Below are 11,115 nucleotides of genomic sequence, written 5' to 3'. Positions count from 1 at the left end.
TGAACCATGAGAGACTATGGACTCTGAGAAACAAACTGAGGGCTTCAGAGGGGAGGGGGGTGGGGGAATGGGATAGGCTGGTGATGGGTAGTAAGGAGGGCACGTATTGCATGGTGCACTGGGTGTTATACGCAACTAATGAATCATTGAACTTTACATCAAAAACTAGGGATGTACTGTATGGTGACTAACATAAGAAAAAAATATTATTATAATAAAAAAAAAGAAAATCCAAAATAACAATAATAATAATAAAAATAAATAAATAAAAGGAGCCAAATCTGCCAACACCTTGATCCTGGACTTCCAGCCTCCAGAACTGTGAGAAAATAACTTCATTGTGTAAGCCACGTAGGCTGTGGTGTTTGGTTACGGCAGCCCCAGCGCACGAAGACAGTTGTGCTATGTGCGTCTGTGGCTGAGGATGAAGCTGGGATTCAAAATCACATCTGTGCAGCTCTTTTCACTATCTCATGCTACCTCCCTACACACAGGGCCTTTACTGGGAAACCGTTTTCCGCCTCCCCCAACAGGTTGCCCAGAACACCCACCCAACACCTCACAGGCCCTTCCATCCATGTCCCAGGGCACTTACTGCACTGCAGATAGTTGGCTGCACACAACTGAGTCACGATGTTTGATCAGATCAAGAGTAGAGGTCCTCTTATCTGCATTCTAGTGTCTCCCATGGAACCAGGCACAGGGTAATTACAATAGTACTTACTTAGCACTTCTTATGTGTCAGCAAAGGCTTTATATGCCTTCTCTCATTTAAACCTTAAGACAACTCCATGAACTAGGTATTACCATTATTCCCATTTTACATATCAGAAAACTGAGGTCACAAGGGTTAACTGAATTACTCCAGGGCACAGAGCAAGTAGGTAGTAAAACCAGGATTCAAGCCTAATTCCCAGAATGTGCTCTTCACCCCCGGCTCTGTTGCTGCCATCTTGCTATAAGCGCTCCCTGAGCAACTTCCGTGAGGAGTTGTACCAATCTGAAATGCTCTGCCTCAGTCAAAGTCCCCTCTTTATGCCAAGCTCAAGTGTGAAGTTCCCGTCCTGTGGAGAGTCTTCCCACGTACATCCTCCGCCCTCAGCCCCCACACTGCCCTCCTTCAGCACTCCTCGGAAACATGGCCTGCATCAGGCGCTGACATGTGACCCGGCGCTGGGCACCAAGGATGTAGTTTATCAACATTTCCCGAACTGGACCATTCAATGCCCAGGGATGGATGTAAACAGCAATTAATAACAAGGTGGCATATGGCACTGGGTGGATACTCTATCTCTAGATTTTCTAGGAGAGTTTCAATTTCTAAAATCCTCTCCTCTCATCACATCATTTGCCAGAATACGTGGCAGAGAATATAGTCTGGTATTTGGTTTAAAAAGTAGAGTCACCAGGACCCCCGGGGAGCTCAGTCAGTTGAGTGTCCAACTCCTGATTTCAGCTCAGGTCATGATCTTGGGGTCCTGGGATTGAACCCCAAGTCTGGCTCCACGTACAACAGAGAGTCTGCTTGAGGATTCTCTCTCCCTCTCCCCCCGCTCATGCTCTTTAAACAAACAAACAAACAAACTGAAAAATCAAAAGGTAGAGTCACCATTCTACTGCAAAGAGGCAGGAAAGGAGGTCAGATGTGCTCTCTGTTACTTACCTACTCTAGGCTAACAGGCAAGTCAAACTTCTCTGGACCTAAGTGTCCTCGTGAGTCACACTGCAATGGCAATGCCTGTTTCTGCTACAGAAATGAAACGAAATATGTGGATGTGTTCTGAATCAGTAAAAAATAAAATAAAAAAGCAGCTTTTATTTCTGCAAATATAGGAAGAAGTTTCTCATGAAGACTGGTACAAAACAAAAAAAGAAAGAAAGAAAGAAATCCGACATTAAAAGTATAAATATCCTGAGGTCCTTTCTGGAGTGTCTCAACAAAGACATGAACAAACATTTCTAAGTTCTCTTCAACAACCTGGGGTGTGTGTGGGGGGGTGGGGGGGTAGAGCTACGGGTGGGACAGTCAGAAGCCAAGTTTCTCAAATTGCATGAGATATGAGATGTTACCTGGTGGGGGAACCAGGCCTCTTACCTTTGCTGCATTGTGAATCAGTCCCCAAATGTGTGAGGCCTCAGAGGACAGTCCGTTTGGGAGCTGAGCTTTTCTGACTCAGTAGTAGACCAGGGAAATTTTCTTTTCTTTTCCTGTGTCTCCTCTTCCAGACATGTGTGAAAACCACTGGCCTTGGACTTAATCAGCTCACCTCGGGCCCCTTCTCCAAGGCTTTGTATCATGCTAATCCATAAACCTGAGAGCAGCCTCTGAGGGGCTTCAAGGGAGAGCAGCCCCCCCACGGAGCAGCGCTCATCAGCATCAGTGACAAATCTGTTCTGGTCTGGATGCTGCCGGCTGAGGCCCCTTGAACTTCCTTCTGCTCTCTATAAAGCCAGGATCCTTTTGTTCACCTTTAGGCCTGCCAAGCCAGTCCTACCGCACCCCTGGATGTTGTTTTCCTGCAGGCAATGGGAAAATGAGCTCGGAGCCAGGGAAGGGAAATCAGCAAGGAAGTAAACACAGGGTCACCGCACCTTGAGGTCATCATTAGGCCTGGGACATCCTCATGCTGGGACCAGTTCCTAAATAGGCAGGGGCTACTGCCTGGATAGGCCTCAGAACCCTGGCCATCTTTTTATTTTTAATTATGTAGAGAAGCGTGCACTGAAATTGATATTAGACAAATCAAGCAATCCTGACTCGTTCCAATGCCTTGCCAAAACTTTCAATGATTTTCCATAGGCAGTGTCTCTTATAACTGAACATTGACTAATGTTTGTAGACAAAAAAAAAAAAAAAATGAGCAAGTTTATGGCTGATACTAGTTCAAACTTTTAACTCTGAAGATACAGGACTCTTGTTCAAAGAAAGATTCCTTCTGCTCACTCTTCAATGTCTTGGTCGGTAACAGCAGCACCATCACTGCTGGCATCTGTCGAGTGCTTGCTGTTGGCCGGGTCCCGCGCTAAAGCCCTGACCTGCACTAGTTCATTTAATTCTCAACATAATCCCACAGTTATCATTCCCATTTTATAGATGAAGAAACTGTGGATTAGAGAGCAAAGTGCTCCTGCAAAGCGCTCCAGAGAGTTAGAAATGTAAAAACTGCCTTTCTGGAAGTGTGCTTTTCTGGGTCTTGCTTTTCCTACTGATCCGTTTGAGCCCCTTCTGTGGACTGACATCTCTGGTGATGAGCGTGCTTAAATAAACCCTTAGCCCCAGGGATAGAATATAAACAGAAACACGGAGCATTGCTTAGTTAAGTGGTCTCTCCCTGGGGCTGTGAGTTGGGCACCATCTTTATATAACTTGTATGTAGGACACACGCAGGCTGGGCACCCTCCCTTCTCTCATCCACAGGGGGTCTGCTGGCCACTGAAGACCTGGTTCTCCACCGGGATTCTGATTTACCAACAGGGAAGTGTCCTGCAAATCTCTTGGCCCCTCTGTGTGCTTTGACCATGGTCTGTGAGCTTGTCCTTTTGATTTGAGGAGACTAACAGTTACAAACTTCTTTTAATCAGGACTCGAAGGGATGAATGACAAGAAGTTCACAGCCTGGAAACTTCTGCTTGGTGAGAAAAAGCCAACACATGTGCTTCCAGTCCTCAGGTCACAGTGCAATGTGTTTTGGTTTTATTGGCCTCCTCTTTACTTCCAATTGTTAACATTTAGCTCTCCTGTGCCATGGCTGTTCCCTGGGGCAGCTGGCCACCAGTCAAAGGCAAGTAAAACCATTAATTAGGAGACAAGGAGATGCCTCCCAGCGGGGCCCCAGTTGTCCGTTCTTGTAAATATAGGAGTTGCGACATCAGCACTGTTGCTCACCCTTGTTACCCTTGGATTTGGGTGGAGTTTCGGGGTGTTTTGCTCTGGGGTCACATAGGCCTTGACACTTGAGGCTGGTCAGCTTTTCGTTCTCAGCAGAGACTAAAGATTTATTTATTGGATTGACCGTAATAAAATTGGAAAGGGGCTGGGCCTTGATTAGAGATATCCTTTCCTTCGTCTTTCCCAGTGGTTTACAACTAAACACGTGTCCAGATATGTTTATAGACTCTGATCTGGGAGTTCTTTGATGAGGAAAGGTGATTTATAACAGTCAAATGGGCCTTTTCAACCTTATCGTATGAAACAAAAAAAATCAAAATGTGGGAAGGGAGCTGATGTCACAGAGTCTTTCATGTTCCTCATCTGCTTGCCAGCTTTTCCCCACCAGGGAATAAAGACAGCAGATTTGGGGACTGTCAGAAGCTTCAGGGTTTTCCATTCTAAAGGTGAAGTCGATGGATCTTATCTCACCTTCGTCTCCTGTGATTATCTGGATCAGTGCTGACTGAACGACTTCCAATAGTTAAGTCCATTCTGGGATTAACAATAAACACACATACCTCCAAAACATTTTTTTGCCTGGTCATGTAACCAAGGCAGCTCACTGTTTCAAACTGGAAATGCAGCGAAGTCACGGATGAAAAACAGGACATATTAATTTAGCTTTACAAATGTGCCCTTTCCAAAGCCAGAATTACTCACTCCCTGGCAGCGCACAGCGTGGAGCCCTGGGTCTGCTCAAACCCCGTGGCTTTAGTGTCCTTTCCATTTGGTGTGGGACATTCCAGCTGAGTGACAGGATCCAACTCAGCAGAAATGTCCAGATGCAGTTAAAACCCTGATCATCATTGGAAGGCAAACATAACTGCACCACGTGAGGAAAGTGGCCCATTTTTAGAGTGTCCCCAGGAAGTCACCTGTCTAATTATCCAGAGAAAAAATGTTTTCATTTTTGGTGCATTTGAAGGGAGGGATATGACATCGGAGAAATGTAAAATTGGAGAACTTTTTCAGTATTCTGGGATAAAGAAGTCAGAACCTGAGCTAGGTTTCCCTCAGGCCTGCTTCACTCTTGCAAGATGGTAGGCTGAACGTGGATTTAGCGTAACAGGAGAGAGAAAAATGGCTTCTCTGAACCGTTATGAACTGGCTGCTTTCCTTTCTCTCCTCTCAGCACACAACTGGTAGTTTTCCCACCGGCGCCTACCATTGGGGGAGACAGTGAAGAGTCCAAAGCCCTGCCCCCCCCCCAGCCTTTACCTGCCAACTCCATGTCAGCACCTCCATATTTGTATCTCTGCCTCAAACCAATCTTCTGAGCTACCACCTTCCTTCTCAGTGTCACACGGCCATCTCAGACTCCCCCCCGTATAAGCCAGCTCTTTTTTTTTTTAAAGATTTTATTTATTTATTTATTTGACAGAGAGAGAGAGACAGCCAGCGAGAGAGGGAACACAAGCAGGGGGAGTGCGAGAGGAAGAAGCAGGCTCCCAGCAGAGGAGCCTGATGTGGGGCTCGATCCCATAATGCTGGGATCACGCCCTGAGCTGCAGGCAGACGCTTAACGACTGAGCCACCCAGGCATCCCCAAGCCAACTCTTAAGCCCTTCTTGCCCTTCCTTCTGTGTCCATCTCAGCAAATGCCCCTTTCCTCCCCCCAAGCACCCTAGCCTGGGACTCAACCTTTACTTAGCCTGTCCTCGCATCCCATATCCAATCCATGAGTGCGTTCTGTCAACACCCACTCCAGAATTTCTATCAGCGGCAACCATGGCCTCCTGTTTCCACTACCACAACTGCTGACCCTCCACCAGCTCTCCCCCGGATTACTGGAGGAATCTTCTAGCTGGCCTCCCTGCTTCCCTTCTCGCCCCAGTCTCTCCACCAAATCTATACTCCACATTCCAGCCAGCCTAGACTTTGAAAAATGTGATTCAGATTATGCTACTAGCCTGTCTAAAGGCCTCAAGGCTTTTCAGCTCACCAAGGGGGAAATACAGAATCCTTCACCCGGCCAGCTAGGTTTGGCATCATTTGGACCCTGCTCACCTCTCCAGTGTTCCCTCAGCGACACCCCTTCTTTGGCACACTAGCCATACTAGTTTGCTGTCAGTTTCTTGAACGTTCCAAGATTTTCTCCATTTCACAGCTTTGCTCTTTCCGGACTGGCTCATACTGACCTACAGGCTTCTCCTGCCACCTCTTCCCCCCAAAATAATTTCCATGCCAACTCCCTCTCTCTCCCTGCCTCTTTCTCATTCTTCATGTCTCAGCTCAAGTGTCCTTTCTTAGAGACACCCGCAACACACACACCCCCCCACACACACACACCCCATCTCCTTTGTAGTACATTATTTACCCCCTTATACCCACCCGTCCACCTACAGCTCGGTTTCCTTCCATGAAAGCAGGAACTGTGTCTGTGTTGTTCACAACTGCATGGCCAGTTCAATGAAGGAATGAGTAGTTAAATAAGAAAATATTTTCTCCCTTAACTCTAGAGAACAAACAGTCAGTCACGGGGCTGGGTGGGGATGGGTGAAATAGGTGATGCGGATTAAGAGGACACTTACCATGAGGAGAACTGAGTAATGTCTAGAATGGCTGAGTCACTAGATAGTACACCTGAAACTAACATCAACTGCATGTTAACTACACTGGAATTAAGATAAAAAAAACTAATAAAAAAATATAATTAAAAAAAATTTTTTTCCTCTCAACTCGGATCACCTAAGGAAGAGTTTCTTAAATAGCTGCTAAGAAGCCCTTGCTTGTTCTTTTCAGAAGCAGATACAGTTTTCCCTGTGTACAGATAACTAGCAAATAACTAGCAAATAAATTCTAACCAGGTCCTCCCTTCCGTGGAAGCACTTTCTGTTGCTTCTGGGACGCTGTTCCGCAGCCTGGAGAAACGGGCCCGGGGGGGAGGGGCGCAGACTGCTGTGGACCTGGGGCTAATGTGTGTCTCGCTTCCTGTGTCAGATTTTGTAATTCATTCCCCATGAAAACAGAGGGCAGAGTGGAAACTGTTCTGTTATAAAACTGTGGGGGCCAGCTTTGGGAAACGAAATACCATTTAGATTTAGAACATCAGGGAGAGCCTGGATGTAAAGTGCTTCTGAAATTGGCCACAAAATTTCTTCCATTTTCGATGAAGCGGTGCTGTGGAAATTCCTTTTAAAATGCTCATATTTTGGGACGCCTGGGTGGCTCAGCTGGTTAAGCGTCTGCCCTCAGCTCAGGTCACGATTGAGCTCCCTGCTGGGGAGGAAGTCTGCTTCTCCCTCCACCCCTCCCTCTGCTTCTGTTCCCTCTCTCCCTCTCACTCTCTCCCTAGTAAATAAATAAAATCTTAAAAAAAAAAAAAAAGATTTAGAACATCAGTTTATGGGGAAAAATGTGTTCCAGATTCAAACAACCAACATACCAAACAAACAAACAACAAAAAACCTCTGTCAGAACAAAAAATTTTCTGAGAGTTGCCTGTTGTGTGTTTTATGTGAATTCAGAAATATGGTGACTCATCACCAGCCACACCTTCCCTGACTTCTCGTCTTAGGCCCTGGGGAGCATGCGCTAGACAACACTGGGAATGTCTAGGGGATCATTTATTCGGCCGGGGGTTGTATTTATTTGTGTTGAGGCAGAGCCAGGAAACATTTATATTCCTGTCCATATTTCGGAAGGAATTTCCCACACATTCCCCAGAAAGGAGCAAGATGGCACCTCCAGGTGCCTCCCCAGCTCCTGTCTTCCTCCTCGCCAGAGGAGGAGTAATGACTGATCTGATTGGTGAGACAGGAGAGCGCGTCCTTCCCTGGGTCCCCTTATTCAAGGGGGTTGGGCCGCTGCATTGAAAGCAAGGGCCTCCTTCCCTTCGCATGGTGAGACCTGGATGAATGGAGGCGCTGCCCATGCAGCATCTGGTCGCCTGTTTTAGGCAGGCCACATGGGGGTGCCAGGCCACTGACACAGGTCTCTGCTTTCCTGCTTCACTTTCTTCCTCTCCTGGTTGGAGGAGTGGGACTGCTGTGTCTCTCACAGTTCAGGGAAGGCAGCATGAAACCCTGCACAGTTCTCAGTCTAGCTTCTCAGAAGGTGGTTACGATATTAAGCTCTGTTTTTGGCTCCTTATTTCTGTCCTCAATGAGAAAGGGATACCTGTTCCTCTCAGGGTCAGCCATTTGTGTTTTATTTGAATCCGTTCCTTTTATAAACAACTTTTCTATACCTGGGCATAAAGTGCGTGTGAAAATAAACCTCACGCTGGAATGAGAAAGTGTGTAAATCAGGCATTCTCCTTGTCTACAAAGCCAGTCTTTCTATATCCTAGAGTTTTCAGCGAAACCTAGGCCAACTCCCTGAGGAATTTTATATTAAGTGGCTTTGCCCTTGGGTCAACCCAATCGAATGCACGCCCACGCAACCTAGCTCCCTATCTAGGGTCTCTCTTCTACGCTTTTGCCATCCGTAGAATAGTTTTGCAATGCCTTGCTCACCAATAGCTATCACATCGTGGAAGAGAACAGGCCTTGAAGGGTGTAGAGGGATGCTCAAAACCACAGTGAGTCCTGGAGCTGGGCAGACAGAGCAGATGTCCAGCTGCCAAACCTGCACACCGTAAATTCCAGATTACTTGGCAGTGGCTGTAGTTCTTCTTAACTGCTTCCCATGAAAACTCAGTTTGCAATCTCTGGGAAATTCTGTCTTTTCACATTTATACCCATTAGGTACCCCAGATTGCTGCCTTGAAGGGGACTTGGGGACAGAGGTTGGACTAAAAGCAGTCAGGATAAACAAAGTGAGTTGTTACATCAAGAAAAATCAAATTTCATTTGCAATGTCTCTGAGTTTTTAATCAGAGTAGGAAAAACATGTAAGTTCAGACTCTTCCACTAAATCATAAATATTAGAAATTCAGAGCAATCTGCTTATGATCCCCAGGGATTAGGAAGATGTCAGCTTTATGTGTATATTTCTTTATTTGATGCTTATTTGAAATTAGGGATATTTCCCTTTGAGGTGGAACTATCTTTCAGGGCTCTGAAATGCCACGAGACTAGATATTGTACGTTCTGGGACTGTCAGGAAGAGGAGAACCAAACTGTCACGATTAGGCAAAGACTCCAGTCTCCTCAAGGATTTTGTTTCCAGCCCTGAGGATACTGTCAACACTTAATAAATAAATGAAAATAGCAATAATAAATATTATGAGTGGAAATAACAATGTGAGGTGTGCTCCGATTTCTTACAATCCAGGAAGAAATTTGTGGAGTTATCGCAGACTTTGGGAAAAATCCCAAGATTCTGTGACACTTACCTCTATTTTCAGGGAACAAAAGCCTGTAGATTCCTTATTTTGAAAAGGCCTGGTTGGGTGCACTGACTAATTGATTGGGGTGTTTGATTTTTAAAACCACACTGCAAATGAAAAAGCGATTGGAAAACATATAGGAGCATTTGTGTTTAAATGCGGCGTTCTCTAAACTGGTCCAGACAGCTGGACCCCATTTTGTGTTTGTTTTTTCAAACAGATTCTTAGTGTTCTAAACTAGATCCATCTGTATGTGCTAATTGCATTCCACCGACTAGGTTGGATGTTGTCTTTTTGGGAAAATCTCATTTAAAAGGAACATGGATGCTTAAATCTCATTGCTTTATTACTTTATCTCCGTGCTCTACTCCGCCGGAGAGCATTCATCCCGGTACAGCAGGCCTGTGCTTGCTCGCGGCCCGGTCATGTTGTGCAATTACCAGACCTTAAATGTCCGGAGCAATCATGCCACATGGCCTCTGAACGCTCTCAAATGGATTGGTGCCTCCTTCTTCACCCCAGTTGCTCATATACATGTGTACGTAAAAATGCTTTGAAAAACCAAGATAAATTCTCTTTTGTTTAAAAAAATCATAGAAGTCAACATTCTGCATGAAAAAACTCAAACAACTACAAAAAAAAAGTCGCCTCAAGTAAAGTGTTAAGTCTGCCTGCTCTTTGGCACTTATCATCAACAGCACACACACACCCACACACCCCCCCCCACACACACAACACACACACAGAACCTTATTCCCGGTCTCAAGGGATAATCAATATATATATAGACATAGAGATGGATTTGTGTGTGTGTGCGTGTGTGTGTGCGCGCGCACACAGGTCATAAATTATTTGCATCTCTCATTCATTATCTAATGTTGCATGACAAATCACTAAAACTTAGTGGCTTAAAATAACATGAATCATTTCTTCTCTCTCAGTTTCTACGGATCAGGAAAGAGGGAGCCGCTTGACTGAGTGGTGCTGGGCTCTGGGGGGCTCTGGGGCTGACAAGAGGTGGCAGCCAGAGATTGGCTGGGCCTGCAGTCATTTGAAGACTTGCCTGGGGCTGGAGGGTCCACTCTCAAGGTCACTCACTCCCAAAATGACAGCTCGATGGCAGCTGTTGGCAGGAGGCCTGGGTCCCTCTTCAGGAGGGCCTCTCCACAGGCTGCTTGGATTTCCTCAGGGAATGGCACCGCACTTTCCCCACAGGGAGAGGTCCAGGAGGGAGGGCGGAAGACGCCATGCTGGTTACAATCTCGCCTCAGAAGTCACACACCACCACAGACTGGAGTGCAGCCCAGGCTCAAAATGGACTACAACCAGGCGTGAACCCGAGGAAGTGAGGACGATGGCGGGGGGTGGCATTTTGGAGGGTGTTCATGAGCCAGCAACCCCCATGAAGAGGCAGAGTCCACCCCTTCACCCCTTCGCTCCACAATTCTGACGTAGCACCACAATTTGTTACGACCAGTGAAAACAGAGAAATGAGCTCGTGGGGATTCTGAGCCAAAGCTGCAAGATTTGCCTTTTCGGCCGCCACCACCCTCTTGGAATGCCACTGCTGCGTGAACAGCCTCACTAGCCCTCCTCGAGGATGGCCGGCCCCGGTGCCCTTGTTTCAGCCTCAGATGTGAGTGAGCCCAACCAACACGACATAGAGCAAAGACGAGCTGTCCCAGCAGAGCCCAGCCCAAATTGCCAAACCAAATCACGAATAAATAAATGAGTGTTGTTTGAAGGCACTAAAGCTCTTGGGATGGTTTGTTATACAGCAATAGGAAATGGATACAATACGAGAAACAAGTCTATATTTCTCGTTTGTGAACTCAAGGATATATTATAGACATCCATTCATCTAAGTAGGTACAGACCTTCCTCATGTTTCAAAACAGTTCCGATAGGGAAA

At 46.3% G+C, this 11,115-nt stretch overlaps 1 protein-coding gene across 4 annotated transcripts in view; it reads right to left on the bottom strand.

The window, feature by feature from the left end:
• The window catches only part of LNX1 (ligand of numb-protein X 1), a 383,575-nt gene that overhangs the window by 174,771 nt on the left and 197,689 nt on the right, over window positions 1-11,115 (bottom strand). The window contains exon 1 of one of the 4 annotated variants that reach the window (XM_034671798.1): window positions 2,096-2,561. The exons of the other annotated variants lie outside the window; for them this stretch is intronic. The gene's annotated coding sequence lies outside the window, so the exon portion shown is untranslated. Of the gene's footprint in view, window positions 1-2,095; window positions 2,562-11,115 lie in introns of those variants that run through there. 4 annotated transcript variants of the gene reach the window in all.

Source organism: Ailuropoda melanoleuca, chromosome 11 (genome assembly GCF_002007445.2).
Source record: "Ailuropoda melanoleuca isolate Jingjing chromosome 11, ASM200744v2, whole genome shotgun sequence".
Lineage (NCBI taxonomy): Eukaryota > Metazoa > Chordata > Mammalia > Carnivora > Ursidae > Ailuropoda > Ailuropoda melanoleuca.
The sequence above is the reverse complement of the archived record's forward strand: the minus strand, read 5'-3'. Positions and strand labels throughout refer to the sequence as shown.